We start from the raw sequence: 15287 nt of genomic DNA on the forward strand, positions 1-15287 counted from the left end.
AGCTTATTTCTCTTCAGCTTGTGACCTTCTCCCGTGACAGCTATCATGCAGAGGGAAAGCCCTGTCACAGGGGCCTGTTTTATTATAAAAAAGACATTAGAACTGTGTGGATCCGCCAGTGGGGATGGCTTCCTGTCTGGGGAAAATCTGGGAAGGCTTCCAGGAGGAGGGGGTATTAGGGAGTTAAGAGGGGACCAGCAAATAGGTACAAATGACTGTCTGGGGTGAGGCACATCTACCTTCAGATTGTGGCTCGCCCAGCTCATGCAAGTGACTAAGCTTCTCTGGACTTGATTTCTTCATTTGTAAGGTGGTTACAGTGTCCTCCTCACCTGATTAATGCTATTATTGATCTCAAGTGAGAGGCCTGCTCGGGGCCTGCACCCTGGAAGAGTGCTCAGAGATAGGCTCCGCCCCCTCCATCTCTGGTGCCTTACATGCTCTAGGAGGGAAAGGGCTTCTTCTGCCCTAGGTCCTCCCTTGGTGACTGACTACAGCCTCACCTCTCCCTTGTTTTGAAATTTTATCCAGTTCAGTTGCTCAGTTGTGTCTGACTCTTTGCGACCTCATGGACCGCAGCACGCCGGGCTTCCCTGCCCTTCACTTTCTCCCGGAGTTTGCTCAAACTCAAGTCCGTTGAGTCAGTGATGCCATCCAACCATCTTATCCTCTGTCGCTGTCTTCTCCTGCCTCAATCTTCCCCAGCATCAGGGTCTTGCCAGTGAGTCGGCTCTTTGCATCAGGTGGTCAAAGTATTGGAGCTTCAGCATCAGTCCTTCCAATGAATATTCAGGGTTGATTTCCTTTAGGATTGACTGGTTTGATCTTGCTGTCCATAGACCCAGATGAAGCTGGGAGGGGAAGCCTCACCTCAGAAGGAAGGGACTCACCAATAAGGGCACTAGCTAGGGGCTCTCTGGGCTTTGGGGGTGTGAGCAGATGGAGTGGGCGGGTCTTGTTGGATTACCTGTGCTCAGAACAGAGCTGAGCCCAAGCAAGGACACTCCAGGGGATGGAGGGAGTTATTTCCCATGATGGGTGTTGCTGTGGGGCTACAGGTAGACCTCGTGACGAGTCCTACAGGTGTCCTACCTGCACACAATAGGTGCCTGACAGTCTGGCACTTACTAGGAGCTCAGTTGTTGCCGAGGGTCTGGAGCAGGCTGAAACTACGTGGACTGAACTGGAGCTTGCAAGCCTCTGGAGTCGAGGCTGTGAAGTAGGCAGGACCGACCCCAGGTATTCTCCCACCCGCCTGCTCATCCGTATTTACCTTGGGGCGGGGGGGTGTTGGATTTCATGATCCCATTGCACCAGAGTATACAGGAGCCACTCTACTCTGATTAGCCCTTCCGGATGGTGGCTGTAAGGGAAGTAGGTGTGATTCCCTGTGTGTGGTGGAGGCTCAATACCTGGAAAACATTGCTGTGGCTTTCCAGTAGGATGGAAAAGGGGGTGACCCCAGGCCAAAAGGTCGGGCTGGCTGAGTGTGCCTTTCCCAGAAGGATTTTCAGTTCAGTGAGGGTGGTATCAGGATCAGTGTGAATCCTAGGCCAGTGGGTGGGGCACCATTTGGGCTCCTGGGTCCGTCTTGTTGCACTCACATACCTGGGCAGCTCACTCCCTCTCCCTTCTGCTGCTGCTAACTCGCTTCAGGCGTGTCCGACTTTGTGCAACCCCATAGACGGCAGCCCACCAGGCTCCCCCGTCCCTGGGATTCTCCAGGCAAGAACACTGGAGTAGGTTGCCATTTCCTTCTCCAATGCGTGAAAATGAAGTCTCTTCGCGACCCCATGGACTGCAGCCCACCAGGCTCCTCTCCCTTCTACCAGGCACTAAACCTGCTGCTGGCCCAGCCCAGGACAGAGGAGAACAATTGCCCCCAGAGAGGGGACCTGTCTAGCTATCTAGTTCCAAGTTGGGGCACGGAGTCAGGTGTCTGGTTTCACTGGGTGACCGTGGTAGACAACCCCCTTGGAAGTGCGGGGTTAGGGAAGGTATTGGCCCTGGAGAGAGAGAGGGTGGAGAGCCCGACGAGTGCCGGCTGGGCCTCGTCCCCGCCCGCGTCGGAGCGCAGCGGGTTGGGATGGAAAGCGGTTGCAGCTGGGGCAGTTGGCGGCAGCTGGCCGCAGAACGTCCCCTGTGGCCGGCCTGGGAGGGCAGGGCCGGAGGCTCCGGGTGGGCGGGCTGGGGGCGGGGCCGGCCGCTTCCGGCCTGGAGCGCGAGGGGCCCGGTTCGCAGCCTGCACGCTCCGGAGCTTGGGTTGTGGGGAGGGGGTTTGGGTGCACCCCCGTCTTTTGGTCAACCCCCGCCTCCACAGCCGCTCTCACACAGCTTTGGCCGGCCTGTCTCAGACTAGCCAGAAGGAAGCTAGTATTCGTTCAGGACACCTGTTAGTGCCTGCTTTGTGCAAGGCATGGCCGGAGGGGTGTCGGACCTACCGGGTGAACAGGTCCGGACATTCTCCCTGGGGGAGGAGGAGGGGGCCCAAGCAAGAGCGTTTCAGATCAGTGTCATCCGGAAGCTGAGTGATAACCTGGGGGTTGGGGGTGGAAGTTGCTCCTTTGGTTAGAACAGCCTCTGGTAAGGCGCGCAACGTTTGATCTGTGAGCCTGGCCTAGAGCCAGGGCCACGCGGAGGGAACGGCAAGTGCAAAGGCCCGGAGGCGGGACTTGGGCAGGGTGTGGCCCCTTGGGGGCGGAGCCGGAGACTCCTCCGCGGGCCTCCTCCAGTCTCCTGGAGGACCCAGGGCTAGGTCCCAGGATCTACACCCTGCCCAAGTTCCTTGGGAGGGCGACGTGCTCCTGGCTGGAAGTGCATATCGTTCCGGACTTCTTGGACCTGGAGGTTGTGCCATGTGGTTACCTGTACGGAAGGCTGTAATTTTCCACTTGTTCCCTGGAGGACCCGGAAATCTCTAGATGTCACCGCTGTGTTTTCCTTAAGTCATTTTTGAAGTTTCAGCTTGGAAGACAAGAGTCAACGTGTGCTTTGCTGGAAGGGAAAGCTCACCTGGTCAACTCCTGTTAGATGCTGGCCTTGGCTGAGACGTCCCCAGGTCTGGCCAGGAGAGGCACCTCGGTGCATGCCGGCCGCAAGAATGAGCCTCTGTGGCTTCGGACTCCTCTGTGACAGCCTCGGCAAGATCATGGGCCGGGCTTCTCTGTGGAGACCCCCCCATCCTCGAAAGCCAGATGTGGCTCCCGGGCTCCTGGTACCGAGACCCTGTTCAGCCCAGAGGCCTGTCCCACTGCCAAGGTCTGTGCATGGCTCTGCCCTGGGAAGGGGGTGCAGGAAACTTCCTGTCCTGTGGGTGGGCCGGCTGGATAGCTGTGGGTGGGGGCTGGAGGGTGTGAGGGCTGTTTCTCCAAGGAGGTCCAGCCCTGGGACCTCACCCACCCTCCGACCAGGGCCTGGTTGATGCCCCACAGTCCTTCCTGCGCAGCCTGGTTTCCACACTGACCCGGGTAGAATGAATGGGAGACTCCCTTGGGCTTGGGAGGAAGAGCAAAGGTGGGAACTGGCTCCTGCCTCCTGGGAGCCAGGCCGTGTCCTCCTGGCACCTTTAAGTGCAAGGGAAGAGGATGGTGAGACACCCACTGACCAAGAGGTGGAAGCAGACGGGCAAAGCTGTGGGGAAAGAGATCTAGGCACAGGGAATCTGTGGGGTTGGAAGGTGGGCGGTGAGGAGGGGCTTTGACCCTAAGTTTCAGAGCCAGAGACAGCCCTCCGGCTTCTCTTTTTCTAGCCTGGGGCTCCCAGCCACTGCCTGTTGGAGACAGATTTAATAATCCTAGGCTGTCTCTGTGGCGGTTAGTATTGCAGGAGAGAAGCTTTACTCCTAAAACTTTTATTGATCCAGACACTAATAAAAAGTAAAGAGTTTTTTGGAGCAAGGTTTTTTTCCCTTTTTTCTACTAGCGCGCAGAACATCAGGGCCCTAAAGCACGGGAGTGTTTCCCTCCTCCTGCCTAGATTCGGTGGTGGGTAGGGTGGGCCTCTTTCAAATCTCACCTCTCCTGGAGCCTTCCCGATCGAGCAGGTCTGCTTTGTTGTTCAGTCGCTCAGTCGCGTTCGACTCTGTGACCCCATGGCCTGTAGCCCGCTGGGCTTCTCTGTCCATGGGATTTTCCCAGCCGAGAATACTGGAGTGGGTTGCCATTTCCTTCTCCAGGGGATCTTCCCCACCCAGGGATTGAACCCTTGCAGGCAGATTCTTTACCGCTGAGCCACTGGGAAAGCCCACCGTCATTCGTTTTCTCAAGCAGTTAACAGGCTACCCCTGTGCCTCTAGTCTGTCCTGTCCCCCAGGAAGGCTGGGGCATTACCGGCAGCTTTCCTGTGCACCTGAAACCCCCGGGCAGTGAGCAGCACTTGCTTCAAGGTAGCAGAGGCGTGGCTCCTGACTTCTTATGCCTTTCTGGGTTTGGTGTTCTTTGTTTCTACAAATTGGTTTCTTACATACTTACTGAGCTTTTAGACCTTGCCGGACCCTTCCATAGGATTTAGAAATACAGCAGAGCTTCCCTTCTGTCAGGAGAGACAGAGCATCGTAAAGGAGTGGAGAAACAAGTAATCCCAGACTGGGTGATGTAAGTCAGGGATTTTGTCTGCTTTGTTCAGCACCTGAAATAGTGCCTGGCACATTGTTGTTGTTGTTCGTTTGCACTTAATAAATATTTGCTGGCTGAACGACCAATATGATAATGAAGGAAACAGCCAAGTGTTTCTGTGGGGAGGAGCAGGGGTGGAGGTGGGTGGGGAGGGGGCCAGGACCTGTTGTAGCTAGGATGATCCAGCCTGCCTTTAGGAGAAGGGGGTGGAACTGGAGCTCCTGCCTGGGCATTAGAGAGGACAAAGTCCCTGAGGCGGGAAAGCCTCTGCTTCTAGAGGCTGATGGGGGTTGCCAGATGAGGTCAGAGGAAAGGCAGGTCACACTCGGCCAACTTCTCGTCCTGGGGAGGAGTTTAATCAGTTCATTCAGTTCAGTTGCTCAGTCGTGTCCGACTCTGCGACCCCACGGACTGCAGCACGCCAGGCCTCCCTGTCCATCACCAGCTCCCAGAGTTGACTCAAACTCATGTCCGTTGAGTCGTTTGGAGTTATTCAAATTGCTCTCTGGAGTAATTGAAGGGTTTTTAGCCCAAAAGTTAAATAATAGGATTTGTGTTTCTAAACGGTTCCCCCTGACTCCCAGGTAGGGGTTTGGGGTCAGACTGATAAAGAGGCTTGGACAGGTGTGAGAGATTTTAGAGGTGGTAGTGACAGGATTTTGGCTTCCTTAGTGGCTTCTTGGGCTCCAAAATCACTGCAGATGGTGACTGCAGCCATGAAATTAAAAGACACTTGCTCCTTGGAAGAAAAGCTATGACCAACCTAGACCACATATTAAAAAGCAGAGATATTACTTTGCCAACAAAGGTCTGTCTAGTCAAAGCTGTGGTTTTTCCAGTCATGTATGGATGTGAGAGTTGGACTATAAAGAAAGCTGAGCGCCAAAGAGTTGATGCTTTTGAACCATGGTATTGGAGAAGACTCTTCTGAGTCCCTTGGACTGCAGGGAGATCCAGCCAGTCACTCCTAAAGGAGATCAGTCCTGAATATTCATTGGAAGGACTCATGATGAAACTGAAATACTTAGAGACTCCATGATACATGATGGAACTCCAATACTTTGGCCACCTGATGCAAAGAACTGACTCTTTAGAAAAGACCCTGATGCTGGGAAAGATTGAAGGCAGGAAGAAAAGGCAGCAACAGAGGTCAAGATGGTTGGGTGGCATCACCAACTCAATGGACATGACTTTGAGCAAGCTCCGGGAGATGGTAACAGACAGGGACACCAGGCGTGCCGCAGTCCATGGGATCGCAAAGAGTTGGACACAACTGAGTGACTGAACTGAACTGAGTGGCTCAGTGGTAAAGAAATCGCAGGAGACTCGGGTTCAATCTGCAGATTGGGAAGGTTCCCTGGAGAAGGAAATGGCAGCCCACTCCAGTATTCTTGCCTGGAGGATTCCACCGATAGAGAAGCCTGGCGGGCTATACAGTCCGGGGTCTCAAAGAGTCGGACACAACTGAGCAACTCAACACCAGAGAACAGCAGTGGCAGGATGTGCTGATGGATTAGGTTGTGAAGGCCAGGGAGAGGGAGGGTGGCTGGCTGCTGAGACTCCTGGGTTAAGCCCTGAGACAAAGCTCCACTTCGGATATTTCAGATTTGAGGTTCTGTGAGGTGTCCAAGGGCTGTCAGGCCAGCATTTAGATATATGCGTCTGGGGCACAGGGGAGGGGAAGGCTGGGAGAGAAGCTTTGGAGTCTTGAGCGCTGGAGGTGTCTAAAGCTGAGGAGTGGATGAGCTCCACGAAGGAGAGGGTTTCACCGAAGGAAGAGTGCTCCCACATCAGCGTCTGAGAAACTCCAACACCAGGAGGAAAGGCATGCAGAGAGAGGAGGGAGCCTGGGAGGGAGGGGGCGGGTGGGAGAGTGTGGTGGCCTGGGTTTCAGGGAGGGAGCCAGCTGCCCTGTAGAGGAAGGAGGGGACTGGAACCGCCGTCTGCTCTGGTCGCCTGTGGGGCCATCAAGAGAAGGGGGTCGGGCCATGTGTGTCCTGAATAGAAAGGAAGTGAGTGGAAGAGGAGGCAGCAGGGCCTGAGGAGGGCGAGGCGAGTGGGCCAGTCCAGGGAGCCGCGGAGGGCGAGGGAGGGGCTCCCACGCCCTCCGTCTGCGCCTCGCTCTACCGGCCGTGGGCCTCCCCCAGGAGCCTCTGAGTGGGATCCCTAGAGGTTTAGACTGGGGAGGGCTGCACTGGGCCCCCCTAAGTGACGCCCAGTGGCTCTTTGAGCTCTGGCTCTCTCCTTGGAGGGCTCGCGTCCCACCCTGTAGTGTCACCTGCCCTTCTTCCCCTCTCCCGACCTGATCGCTCTTTGAGTCCAGGTGCCTAAGGGAGAGCACCGTGAGCCTGGTTTTCCTTGCAAGGCCCTCTACCTTTCCCAGAGCTGAGCTGGACTTGGTCTGCACTGATGGCTTCGCTCTGAACGCTGCTTTGGTGGGTTTGGCCTCCAGAGAAGTTTGAGGTCTATTTCAGAATATTTTGGTGACCCGGATCTTGATCTCTCTGCAACACTTAGCCATGAGGCAGGAGTGGTGGGGTGGGGGGGAGTTAGAATGTGTTTGGCTCACTGGGGGGACAGTATAGAGCTGGGGACAGCCCAAGAGCTAACAGTCTCCAGGTGGGTTCTGAGTGTCTGTTGAATGAATGACACTCAGATATTTGAGTCTTTGGACTCCCAAGTTGTTTTGGTAAATGCTTTCTCTGCATTTGGCTAGCCACCGTTTTTACATCTTTCCTCTTCCAAGGATAGCGTGTTTCCTCATTTTATACATGAAGAAACTGAGGCTCAGGAAAGTAAAGAATTTTCCCAAAGTCCCACAGTTGCTGAGTAACACAACCAGAATCACTACCCAGCCCTGCAGACTTCCAGATCACTTCCACCTCCTACTGATGGATGAACCCCATGGACAAGGAGATGATGGTGTGAGTTTAAGGCACCCAGGTCCCTCCCTGCCCCCTCAGAAGTGGTCGTAGGCTCTGCCGGGGCTGTCGGGCATGCCTCCTGCCTCATGATCCCTGATTCTTCTGGTCCTTCCCCTGTTCTCCTTCCCCTGCTCCCCAAGAAGCACACACACCAGTTGCTTTAGGTTCTAGAAAGATAGAAGAGGATTCCCAGGCAGCTCAGTGGTAGAGAATCTGCCTGCCAATGCTGGCTGCTGATCTGCTCGATAGAAAGGCAGCTCAGCAGCAGCACATCCCCTGGGAGACTGCTAAGGAGGCGAGGGTTCACCCCTCATAGTGGGGAGACAGAGCTGGCCAGGTGGGCTCTGCCCGGAGAGGTGATGCCTTTTGCTGCCTCCTGACATGTCACGTGGCCTTGAGCCTTTGCACTCTCTCCCTCCCAACAGATCCCAGTTAGCCTGGGGGTTGGGTGGGGCCGGGCAGAGGCAGGGTCTGTTTTCAGGTCGCAAAGAATTCCAACTACAGCCCAGCCTTTCATGACCTGGGTGCTTCTAGAGGAGCGTGGGCAGCTGGGACATGTTAGAGGGTGGTCTTGCCTGGGAGTCACTGAGGGTCCTGGGTGGACCCCGTCTTTACAGAAATCAGCTGAGGCCCAGAGAAAGATGTGACTCTTGCCCAGAGTCACTACTCAGAAAGTGACCAGTTTGTGTATCCCAGCATATCCTGAGGCAGTGTCCTTCAGCCTAGCTAAACAGGCTGGCCTTTATCAAGTGCTCCCTGGAAGTCAGCTTTGTTGTGTAGCTTATTGAGTCCTCACGGCAAGCCCTGGGGGCTGAGCGCTGTTGATGTTATTGCAGAGGGGGAAGCAGGCCCAGAGAGGTGACCTGACTTGTCCAGGAATACAAGATTGCAAGTGGCACAGTCCAGATTTGAACAGTCTGACTTCAGAGCCCATGTTCCTAAGCACTAGGCTACACAGCTTCAGACTTACTTGACTGCCAGGCTCCATAGAAACAGACCAAGGGTGGTAAATCCTTGACTGACCTGGCCCCTGCAGAGTTAGGCCTGAGGACTGTGCCTGGCCTTGGCCTTTGTGATAGGATGGCCGTACAGCACCTCTGGGCTGCCCACCCACTCCTGGTGTCCGAAGTGGCCCGCTTTTCTTGGAGGGCTTGCTAGACCAGGTACAGAGGCCCAGGCAATCAAGTCTCTCCTTTCCTCTGCTCTGTGTGTGTGTGTGTGTGTGTGCTCAGTCATGTCTGACTGCTTGCATCCCCGTGGGCTGTATAGCCCAGCGGGCTCCTCTGTCCATGGGATTTCCCAGGCAAGAATCCTGGAGTGGGTTGCCATTTTTCTTCTCCATTCTTCTCCTCTACCTGCTCCTATTTTAGCAGCTCACAGGCCATGCCCACTCTTGGAGCCTAGGGGGCCCCAGAGAGCCCCCACACCTGCAGTCCCTCCTGTGACTGTAGAGCCAGTTTGGGAAGGAGTGAGAGCCTGGCTGTCAGGGCCTGTGTGCAGGGCTCCAGACCCTCCCCTTCTCTCCTCCCTCTCCCTGCCTTTCCTGCGCTCGTGGTCTCTAGTCTTCTCATCTGTGAGAAGGGGGAAAGAACACAGCCGAGCTCGTAGGGTTTTGAGGCCTAGACTGAAAGCCCAGTGCTGGGGCACGTGTGATGAAAGATGCTAGTGGAGGCGGAACAGGTGGAGCCTCCAGAGGGCAGGTGGGAGAAGACTCCTGGCCCTGGCTGACCTCATGTGGTTGGGCCCTAGCCGCGGACTGTGCTGTCCTGAGTGAGCCAGGAACCCTCGCGCAGCATGACTTCCTCCTCTGAAAGATGCATCCAGGTGCTACCTGCCTGGCATAGTTGTGAGGAGGAGTCATGAGATGCTGCTGGGAAGGAGTGTTGTGCTGGCCCGTTGTGAGGGTTGAAAAATGTGTCTTTCCCACTCTTATTCTTGAGATGTCGCCATCCCACAGAAAAAGAAGGGCAAGAAGGCAAAGTGGTTGTCTGAGGAGGCTTTACAAATAGGTGGAGAAGGAAGGGAAGAAACAAGAGAGAAAGGGAAAGATACACTCAACTGAATGCAGAGTTCTAGAGAATAGTAAGGCGAGATAAGAAAGCCTTCAATGAACAGTGCAGAAAAGTAGAGGAAAACAATAGAATGGGAAAGACTAGAGATCTCATCAAGAAAATTGGAGATATCAAAGAAACACTTCACATAAGAATAGGCGCAGTAAAGGACAGAAATGGTAAGGACCTAACAGAGGCAGAAGAGATTAAGAAGATGTGGCAAGAATACACAGAAGAACTATATTAAAAAGTTGACCCAGAAAACCATGATGGTGTATTCTCACCTAGAGCCTCAAGTGGTCCTTCGGAAGCATCACTACAAACAAAGCTAGAGAAGGTGATGGAATGCCAGCTGAAATATTTCAAATCCTAAAAGATGCTGCTGCTAAAGTGCTGTACTCAATATGTCAGCAAATTTGGAAGACTCAGCAGTGACCAGAGGACTGGAAAAGGTCACTTTTCATTCCAGTCCGAAAGAAGGGGCAGTGCAAAAGAGTGTTCGAATTATTGGACAGCTGCGCTCATTTTGCATGCTAGTAAGGTTATACTCAAAATCCTTCAAGCTAGTCTTCAGCAATACATGAACTGAGAACTTCCAGATGTACGAAATGGGTTCAGAAAAGGCAAAAGAAGCAGAGATCAAATTGCCAACCTTAATCATAGAGAAAGTGAGGGAGTTCTAGAAGAACATCTACTTCTGCTTCTTTGACTATGCTAAAGCCTTTGTGTGGATCACAACAAACTGTGGAAAATTCTTAAAGAGAAGGGAATACCAGACTACCTTATCTATCTCCTGAGAAGTCTGTCTGTGGGTCAAGAAGCAACAGTTAGAACTGGACGTGGAACAACAGACTGGTTCCAGATTGGGAAAGGAGTACGTCAAGGCTGCATACTGTCATCTTGTTTATTTAACTTACACGCAGAGTACATCATGCAGAATGCTGGACTGGATGAGTCACAAGCTGGAATCAGGATTGCCGGGAGAAATATCAACAGCCTTAGATGTGCCGATGGTAGATACCGCCCTAACGGCAGAATTAACGAAGGGGCACTAAAGAGCCTGACAAGGGTGAAAGAGAAGGGTGAAACAGCTTGTTTAAAACTCAGCATTTAAAAACTAAGATCGTGGCATCCGGTTCCATCACTTCATGGCAAATAGAAGGGGAAAAGTAGAAGCACTGACAGGTTTTATTTCGTTGGGCTCCAGAAATCACTGTGGATGGTGACTGCAGCCATGAGATTAAAAGATGCTTGCTCCTTGGAAGGAGAGCTATGACAAACCTAGACAGCGTATTAAAATGCAGAGACGTCACTTTGCCGACAAAGGACCATCTAGTCAAAGCTATGGTGTTTCCAGTAGTCGTGTACAGATGTGAAAATAGGACCATAAAGAAGGCTGACCACCAAAGATTTGATGCTTTTGAACTGTCATGGTGGAGAAGATTCTTGAGAGTCCCTTGGACAGCAGGGAGCTCAAACCAGTCAATCCTAAAGGAAATCAACCCTCAATACTCATTGGAAGGACTGATGCCGAAGCTCCAATACTTCGGCCACTTGATGCAAAGAGCCGGCTCATTGGAAAAGACTCTGATGCTGGGAAAGGTTGAAGGCAAAAGAAGAGGGTGGCAAAGGATGAGATGGATAGATAGCATCACTGGCTCAATGAACGTGAATTTGAGCAAACTCTGGCAGATAGTGAAAGACAGGAAAGCCTGGCCTGCTGCATTCCATGGGGTCGCAAAGAGTCGGACACAACTTAGCAAGTGAACAACAGATGAATTTGGATTTTTACTATTGGGCATTTTGTCTAAAATCTTCCCGAGACTTCTAATCTGATCCTGACTTTTGAGGGATTTGGGGATTTTTGCTGTGTTGTGTCCTGTACAGAAAAAGGGAGCTGTGCCTTTAAGTCCTCAGCAACCCCAAGTGGGACACTGGCCCTTTAAAAGCACATTACAGAGAGTTGGAACTTAGCCTTTGTTTAACTAGCCATGTTCAGTCCCAGTGGACAGGGCTGGAGCGGTATGTCTAGGACCAGAGCGGGGTTGGACTGGCTGGGCCCGGTGGGGGACAGCGGGCAGCAGGGGTGGCTGGCCCGGCCCCTCGGTTTCCCGAGCCCGGTGGCCGTGCTGAGGGATGGTGAGTGACCTGATGGCCCTAGCAGGGGTCGGGATGAGGGAGGCCGGGGAAGAGGGCAGGGGGATGGCCGCCAGCCTTGGCCCCTGAGCAGCCTCTCGGGCCCAGGGCGCAACTAACCGAGGCGCATGGGAGCGGCCCGGCAGAGAGGGTGTCTGGCCTCGGGAGGGCTTCGGCTGTTCCCCAGCGATGGTGTCTCTGCCCCGCTGCAGGCATCACCCGCCGGCCCAGAATGTGGAAGCAATTAGGATGGCCCGCCAAAAAAGCGAGAAACGGAGGAGTGTTATTGCTGTTTTTAGTTTTTAAAAGAGAGGAAATACAGTGTCAGTTGCCCCTTTCCGTGAGCAGGCCCAGGGGCCGCTGTGGCTGCTCCGAGAACCGGGAAATGAGGAGCCCGGCCTTTGCTCCGAGTCACTGAGTCCAGGGCTGCACTGGGTGGGGCTGCGCTGGGGTTCAGGGGCCCTGTCAGCTCTCCCCCAGCCCCGGCCCCCAGCCGGAGCCTTTCTCTCTCGGTCTCCCTGCCTCTGTCTGGTCCCTGATCTGGAGGCTGCCGTGGGGTTGAGTTTGGGGTGTGTTTTGCTCCAGCTTAAATGCTTCCGACAGTTGTCAGGAGCCTGTGGTGCAGCGGTGTATGCGCAGGAAGTTACCCCTCTCGGGAGAAATCGGGGGTTTTTCTTGTCTGGTACTGCTCTGGGGAGGAGAGCAAGCTGGTGCTCTGCAGGTGAAGCCAGCCCCGTGCCTGGCTTCTCACAAGTCTCCGTGGTCCTAAGCCTTGCCCACCTTCACTGCCACGGTTGGGGGGCTGCCGACCCCTACCAGCTAGTGGCCGCCTCACCCTTTTCCTGACAGGTGACACAGGAGCTGACGCAGGCGGCTCTCAGTGGAGGTCTGGTGACTCACAACTTTTCTAAGTCACCTGAAAGTTGGTGTGTCTGATCACATGGTTTCTGTAGCTTTGGTGAAAGCCTCAAAGGCATTGACAGGCAGTGGAAAGAGTTTGGAGTTGGAGCCCGGATGCCAGGCCTCCAGCCCTTGCCCCAGTGCCTGTGAACTGTGACCTTGGGCAAGCTCCTGGACTTCCCTGAGCCTCTGCTTCCGTGGGGGCGGAGTGTAGAGGGGAAGCCCTGGGGGGAGGAGTCAGTTCAGCTGGGATGGGCGGGCGGCACGGAGGTGGTGGTCTTTGAGCCAGGCATGGATGGGTAAGGCTCACTGGCCTCCTGCGTGTGTTCTAGGTGGAGGTGCGAAACCCAGGATGCCTGAGTTGGGATGTGCCTCAGAGGCTGTATTTGCAGTGTACAGCCTTACTGGTCGGAATCCTGTGGGCCAGTGGCAAATGACAGGCAGGGCTAGCTTATCCTAGAGTCAGCAGTGTGGGGTGGGAGAAGAGGGTGGGCTCTTGGAGCCTGGCACCCTCTCTGGCCTTGGGAAGCCCCTCAAGGTTTCAGGGTGTGTTTTCTTAACTGAGGTTGGGTAGCTGGACCCCCTAAGCGGCAGCGATGTGGAGTCCTTTAAATAGGGTGCCAGGGCACTTCGAGGTGTGCAGGGTGTCATGGGTGAGGCAGGGTGCTAGAGAGCCAGGGATGGCTTGCAATCGCCGAGGTCACTAGGAGCAGGAGGAACTTGGCAGCCGGGCCCTGGGCTTGCCATGAGTCTGTGCCTGTGCCTGCGACTTCGGAGCCGGTGGCTTGTTGGCAGCCACCCACTCCAGCTGTCTCCCGCGAGTTTCAGTCTGGGAATCAGAGCTCTGAGGCCCCCTGGGACTCCCAGACGCCAGGCTTTGGGAGGATGGGGAACCAGGCTCAGCACCCCAGGCTCAGCGCTGGCATACTGGAGAGGCGCCCAGTAACTGTATACTGGGGCGCCGGGTTAGCTCAAACCAGGGTGGGGGTGTTAGCATAACAGACCTCCAGCAGACTCCTGGAGGAGGTGAGGGCAGCCCATTTGTCAGGTGAGAAAGCCGAGGCCCACCTGAGGGCTATGCTCCCTTGGCCTGGTGCCCCTTCTTCTTCGTGTCTTTGCTCCTTGTCTCCCTGAAGCCACAGAGCCCCCTGTCCTGAGTGGTGACAGGACAGGAAATGGACACTGCTGCCAAAACCTACGGAGAAGGCAATGGCACCCCACTCCAGTACTCTTGCCTGGAAAATCCCAGGGACGGAGGAGCCTGGTAGGCTGCAGTCCATGGGGTCTCGAAGAGTCGGACATGACTGAGCGACTTCACTTTCACTTTCCACTTTCATGCATTGGAGAAGGAAATGGAAACCCACTCCAGTGTTCTTGCCTGGAGAATCCCAGGGACGGGGGAGCCTGGTGGGCTGCCATCTATGGGGTTGCACAGAGTTGGACGCAACTGAAGCGACTTAGCAGCAGCACCAGAACCTACGATGCCCGTCACTCCTTAAATAGGAACTGGGAGGTGCCTACTTAAAGCTGAAGTGCTGCAGGGCAGGAAGGGGCAGAAAGCCCTGGGAAAACAGGGCTCCTGCATGTCAGTTTACACCCATAGCACCAAAGGTGGTGTTGCCCCCACTTTACAGATGAGAAAACTGAGGCATGCAGGTTAATGAATTTGACCGAAGGCAGAGGAGTGTATATGTGTGTGTTCTTAAGGGTTACCACATTATAACAGACATCAGCCACACGATGCCAGGGGCTTGGCTGTGTTGACAAGTGATCTGTCTTTGGTTGAGGCAGGAAGCTTAGTACCTAGGCATGGGGGAAGGACAGTCCCCAGGTCACCTTGTCACCGTAATGTGAACACACCAGAAGGCCACCTGGCATGGCACTTGTGTCTCGGGTGGAGGAGGGGAGAGGGGAGATGATGACGTTCTTCAGAGGGGCTCACTGAGCCTAGGAGGGCTTCCTGGAAGTGGAGAGTGGGGAGGAATTAGATGAGCCAGAGAGGAAGTTGTTCCCTTGGGGAGTGGAAGTCCTTGGTTCTTCAGTTCACGCTTCTTTTTCATTTCATCATCCTTTCCCACTTGGGTCATGAGTCCCCAGGGCCCGAGGCAGCTGTTGGAGGTATTTATGGTCCCGGTGGGGGTGGGGGAGCCAGTCGTAAGCTAGTCGCACCCTACGTGATCCGCAGTGCGATCCATGGGGCCAAGGGCATGCAGGGGCATGTTCACATGTGCAAGGGGGAGCGAGGTGCAGCCTGGGCTCACAGGAAGGGACAGCACTGTCCCTTCATCAGGGTCCTCCAAGTGGAGGGGGTTGCTGTCCAGCCCCGGACGGGCAGCAGCCTGGTATTTTGGGCCTGGTAAGGGCGGGGGTACACCAGATGGGGCTGGTGCCATGCTCCCACGTCGGGGTGCTCCCACGTGGGGGTGCTTTCCACAGGGGACCTTGGAGTTTGGGGGGTCACTCTGCTTAGTCTTGCCGAGCGGCTGGACAGTTTCTCCTGGGGACCTGGGGTGGGGTGAGGTAGGGAGCTGTCGCTACTCAGAAGCAAGAGGAGCACCCAGCCCTCAGCTCACTTTCCATTTGCCCAAATCCCATCCTGTTCAATGAGTGTTCCTCAGATGCTCTTCTCTTAAAATTCAGGGCACTTCGCTGTTCTACTGAGG

The 15287-nt window shown here is 54.7% G+C and overlaps 1 protein-coding gene across 13 annotated transcripts in view; it reads left to right on the plus strand.

Annotated features, from left to right (window-relative positions):
• The window catches only part of DAB2IP (DAB2 interacting protein), a 210446-nt gene that overhangs the window by 158155 nt on the left and 37004 nt on the right, over positions 1–15287 (plus strand). Inside the window, exon 1 of one of the 13 annotated variants that reach the window (XM_052647660.1) lies at positions 3181–3258. The exons of 11 other annotated variants lie outside the window; for them this stretch is intronic. The gene's annotated coding sequence lies outside the window, so the exon portion shown is untranslated. Of the gene's footprint in view, positions 1–3180; positions 3259–11606; positions 11728–15287 lie in introns of those variants that run through there. One more of the 13 variants, XM_052647661.1, reaches the window with a different exon arrangement.

Source organism: Budorcas taxicolor, chromosome 11 (assembly GCF_023091745.1).
Source record: "Budorcas taxicolor isolate Tak-1 chromosome 11, Takin1.1, whole genome shotgun sequence".
Classification (NCBI taxonomy): domain Eukaryota; kingdom Metazoa; phylum Chordata; class Mammalia; order Artiodactyla; family Bovidae; genus Budorcas; species Budorcas taxicolor.